Source organism: Brassica napus, chromosome C9 (assembly GCF_020379485.1).
Source record: "Brassica napus cultivar Da-Ae chromosome C9, Da-Ae, whole genome shotgun sequence".
In the NCBI taxonomy this organism is placed as follows: Eukaryota; Viridiplantae; Streptophyta; class Magnoliopsida; order Brassicales; family Brassicaceae; genus Brassica; species Brassica napus.
Window position 1 is genome coordinate 21,319,140 of NC_063452.1, and position 5,487 is coordinate 21,324,626.

At 39.4% G+C, this 5,487-nt stretch overlaps 1 non-coding gene across 1 annotated transcript; it reads right to left on the reverse strand.

Moving 5' to 3' along the window:
• Positions 1-5,047: 5,047 nt before the first annotated feature.
• On the reverse strand, positions 5,048-5,155 carry LOC125593712. Its single transcript, XR_007329610.1, has one exon. It is a non-coding gene; the product is annotated as a small nucleolar RNA R71 (small nucleolar RNA).
• Between the last annotated feature and the right edge of the window lie 332 nt (positions 5,156-5,487).

Sequence of the window (5,487 nt, forward strand, 5' to 3'; positions counted from 1 at the left end):
TGAAAAGTGTACACAAAGAAATGATTGGCCAAATCAGAAAGATGCAATAGACAAAGATATAAACTTCTTGTGAAATAGAGAAGTATTTGGACCAGTAGTCCATACACTAAAAGGTGTAAAACAAGTGAGATGTAAATGAACCGTTGCACACAAAGAAGGATCAATATGAAATTAATTGTGAAGAGACATAATTTCATGTGGTAGATGCAACTAGTTTCAAGTTCCTTATAGTCTGGTAATAAAGGAAGAACTTGAATGAAACAATCCACTTGAAAAATGTTAATCCCTGAAAGTATAATCCATGAAGGATTGATGATATCAAAATCATGTTCCCGGGAACTCTGTATATTCGATCGAATTGAAACAAACTATTTTATGGGATATATGAAATATTATAAGGTTAACAAATGTATCCATTTGTATTTATCAAGAGATTATAAATCAATAGAATCATGATTTGAATATAATCAAAACTCCTGAAGAGTTATAGAAAAATTATGTTTTGGAAGAAAACTTTTGACAATACCATATTGTTTTTATGTATTCTAAACTGGAGATCTAAAACTGAGATGTTATCATAAAGATCCTTAAAGTATTTTATTTAAGACGCTCGTATATGTTTGGTCCTGAAATACCATACGTAAGAGTGTTATTTGAGAAAATTATTAATCTTTTTCATTACTGAAAGATGTAATTTCATATGAAAAGAAAGAAAATCATAATAGTAACTTCTATAGTTACAAATGAATAATTCGTATGTACGAGGCGAATCTCTAGAAGATTGTATGTAAGAAATTTGGTTTGAAATCCAAATAGACCAATAAACTATTGTCTAAGTCAAAAGAGAATTATGGACAAGAAGTCTAAAGGCCCTAGATATCATAATAGAAATGAATAGAGTTTATTCTCTTAAGCTCAATTCTCTGAAGAGAGTTGATTGGAATGCATATCCTGAAGATATTGTTTCCAGGGAAAGAAATATGATAGTAAGTGTGGTTGTACTCTTTTTCCTTATCATGTTTTTTTATCCCATTGGGTTTTTCCATGACAAGGTTTTAACGAGGCAACAAAGAACATACAAAAGGTAGACACCCAAAGAGAATGTTACAATTTGAGAGATGAAAATCTATCATTGTTCTAAAGGTTCTATGACTACTCATTCGAGGGAGAGCTTACGTAGTTGTACTCTTTTTACTTTTACTACGGTTTTTCCCATTGAGTTTTCCATGACTAGGTTTTTAACGAGGCATTACGTAATACAAGATGGATGATCAAGGGAGAGTGTTATAAGATAAACTTTGAAATGATCATCCACTTCTTTACCAACTCAAGCACTATGATCATCTACTCATCGAGCACTATGATCACCCACTCATTTACCAAATCAAGCACCATCTTTGTTATTTTATGTATTGTTGCTCACTATAAATACCATCACTCATCTCACTCTTTTGTACACCAAAAACAAGAACAAGAGTTTATAATCAAAGAACCATTACATCTTCTTCTTCCTTATAATAAACTCTATCCCTTATACTAGTGTTATTTGCATCCTACGGGTATCAAATTCTACTCTTATTTAAATTTTTCGATACTATAAATTATAAGTTATTTCTTAAAAATGATGAGTTATTGGGTGCAGCAGCATTATTTTTTAAAGTTTTGATTTCGTTTCTTTAGGAAAGCTGTAGCAAATTAATTACTTTTGTCTTTTTTTTTTCTTTTTAATATAAAATTTTGAAATCTTGTCAGAAAAAAACTCAGAAAAAATAAAAGAACTTTTGTTGAAGTTTGACTGTGTATATATATTATAATATATTATATTTAAAGGTCAATATTCAAATTAACATATATTTAACGGGTTTTGCAAAAATTACTCAAAAAATAGTCAAATGCAAAATTAATTCATTATTTTTTTTGGAATTTTCATTTGCCCTATTCACCATAAAAGTTCGAATTATTTACGAAAATACCTTTAATGTTTTTTTTTCTTTTCGAAAATGTTTGTTTTACTCCTTCATCCCCGTCTTTCTCTTTCTCTTTTATTTACAACATTGACATTGTCATCAATACACCAATCACGATAAACAAACAATTTCAAGTTCTAAATGCAACTAAAATTAACATCTACATTTTCATCTTCGTTGGTTTTTTTATTTTCGTTCTGACTGCAAAGCGCCGCTCCACACTGTTCGGTCGAATGGCCTTTGCGGTCATGAAAGACGCAATATTTGCTGAGGTCGTATGTTGAAGATTTTTGCGGCGAGTTGTTTATTGCGTAGGAATGTTGCCCTTTGGTCGCTGGTTCTTTAGGAGCGGTTGGCTTTTTGGCTGCATTATTCTTGTTCGCGCTATATTGCTCCTTTAAGGCTGCGACCTCCTCCCCGTGGGTGGCGTAGTAAGAGGCTCGGTGTAAGGTGTCATCCAACGAGATAGGTGCTCGTACTGCCAATTATTCCCTAAATTTGGATGAGAACCAAACGTCATTCTTCGATGCTGCCAAGGCGACGACCTCGTTTGGATGCGAAATCTTGGCTTTGATTTCTCGGAACTTGTTAATGTACGCTCTCAACGGCTCGGAAGGCGCTTGCTTGAGATTCCAAATATCTGCCTCGGTAACTCTTGTTTCTATGAAGACTGAGTACTGTTTGAGGAACGTAGATACCAACTAGGTGAAATTGTCAATCGAGTTTTCTTCTAGTCCAGCGAACCATTCGAGGGCGGCTCCCGTGAGGTTCTCGGCGAAGAAGTGGCAGTAACTGGTCTCTTTTTCGTCGTCGGTGAGGTGTGCTCTTGATATTGCTAGACGAAAGGCTCGTACGTGGGCCTTTGGGTCCGTGTTTCCTGCGTATTCGGGGAATTTCAATTTCCCAACATGTTGCAGCCTCACGCTGGCAATTTTGTTTGTAAATGGAGTCCTTCTTGTTTCCTCGATGACCATGTCGATATCTAGGGCAGAGCTCGCTGCCATATGTACGATGGCATGTATCATTTTGAGCTCGGCATCGTTCCTCTCGATATAATTCTGGAATACTCCGGTTTCACTCGGGATCCCTAGGTCTTCCCTTTGGGAGTCGATATTGACGGGGGCGCGAAGGTCGTGCCTCCAAGCTTGTTATGTTAAGTTATAGAATCCTGCTTGATGGAGGGTCCTCGTGGCGGATGGAGTTCGATTTTTGGGGATCAAATGGTTCGGCGACGGGATCCGCGTTCTCGGTTCCCCTTGCCTTTCCGTTGATCTGTTCTGGAATTGGATCGGAGTGCTTCGCGGACGTTGCAGTCCAGTGTCGATTTCGTCCAACCCATTGTAGCTTAAGATTCGGTGGGTCATGCCCTGCGGCAGGGGTCGTTGTGAGTTTTCTCCCGTGTAGCGTCCGGATCGAGCGCTTGGGATCTCCGGAGTGCCGAACAAATTGGCGTTTTGAGGGTTCGACGTTCCTCTTAACGGATCTAGGGGTTTTTGATTTCTTTCTCGAGTGTTTGCAGCTCCATACTCTGCGAGTTCCCACTCAGCCTGGTCTAGGAGGTTAGTGAGAGCTTTATTCTCATCTTGAAAACATTCTAATGGAACTATGTTTCTTGCTATGAGCAAGGCGAGAGCTGATCTAGTGAGATTAGTAAGCCTTCATTCAACCTGCGCATAAAGCTTGACTAGAGCGCGTCGATCGATGGTGCAAAAGGTGTATCGATTGATATCCCCATATGATTATCGATCGACACTTTCTATTGATTAAAATAACGAGAGTTGAGATCATTAGATCTAGTTAATAGACAAGTCAATACATGCGAGAGCTGATTGACTAGTTGATTTAAGTAGTTGAGTTTTATATTATCATGCATGCAACTCATTAGGCATCTGTAGGATTATAATCCAAATTTTCCTGAATAAAAATCCTAAGTCTAGCTATTTCCATTTTAAGCACCAAAACTCCAAACCTGCTATTGAACAAATACTTGTTCATTATAAAACTGCAATTTACATTTAAAAACTCTAAAAAACATTCTTGCTTAACAAATCATATTAGATTCATTAGGTTCCCTAGCTCCCTATGAATTCGATCCCAAAGTACTACAACTCGACCTCTTATTTGAGAGAGTATAAATCACTCCTTAGGGTAATTTGAGTGGTATCAAATTTGGCACCGCTGCCGGGGAGCTTTGATCGCCTATTTTGTCTATTTTTTTGTTAAGTTTCTGACATAAATTTTTTTCTTGGATTTTCAGGTACATGCCCAGCAGTACCAGAAGCAACAAGGAAACTCAACTGATATTCTCATCAGATCATGCAAGTTTGAAACGCTCGATCCGCAAGGAAACGCGCTCCTTATCGACGACAAAAACACTTCCGTGTTGCTCGACTCTGCTCAACCACCATCGACCCAGACACCAGTCCCGTCGATTGATTCTCTCTCACCCCTGTCGACCGACAACACAAACGTTCTGTCGACCGACATCTTTCACCCGACATCGATCGACATTCCATCTCAGACATCGATCGATACTGAGCCTCGAGACATGGTTGTGCCTTTGATACTTGTTCGGGACAACAATGGAGACCTGCATGACCAGGAGGGTTATATGCGTAATGCAGAAGGTCAGAGGATATATGCTCAGGGGGCTGCAATCCCTGAGCCTGATGCTACTGCTACAGGTATTACCTTACCTGTAGATGAGGTTGCGCAACCCAAGACGTTGGCTGATTACAACCGTCCAGATCGATACTACACCAACAGATCAGCCATCCTTCCTCCCACCATTGAAAGGGATTTTGAGTTGAAAGCGCAGTACTATACGCTTGTGGGACAGCTACCCTACCATGGATTATTCCACGAGCATCCTATGGACCATCTGGAGGGTTCGAGGATCTGATTTCTGCTATTAGAGTCGAGGGAGTCTCTGAGGACTACCTGTTATGCAAACTCTTCAGGTACTCACTTGCTGGAGAAGCTCTGCATTGGCTCAAGCAGTTACAACCAGGATCTCTTAAATCCTGGAGCGACATCAAGAATGCATTCTTATGCAATTTTTTTGATGAGGCGTGTGCTGAAGACTCGAAGAGCAAGATTGCTACATTCACTCAGGAGCCTGTAGAATCATTCAGAGGCTCTTGGATCAGATTCAAGTCTTACCAGAGAGACTGTCCACACCACGGATTCAATGAAGTACAATTGCTCTGTACTTTCTACAAAGGCATCGCGGTGCAGTACCAGATGGCTCTTGATGCTTCCAGCAATGGAAACTTCAACACCAGGAATCCAGAGGAGGAAGTCAAAGTTATTGAAAACCTAGCATCCAGCAACAACACCAAGAACACTGGTTTTGAGAGGAAATGATCTGCCACCATCCTTGGGAATGATCAGATGGATGAGGTGAAGGCAAAACTAGACAGTGTTCACAAGCTTCTCAGGAAGCAGGTCAGCTTTGTTGAAGATGCAGAAGGTGTAGAGGATAGAGCAGAAGAAGAAGAGGTGAACTACATTGGTGGAG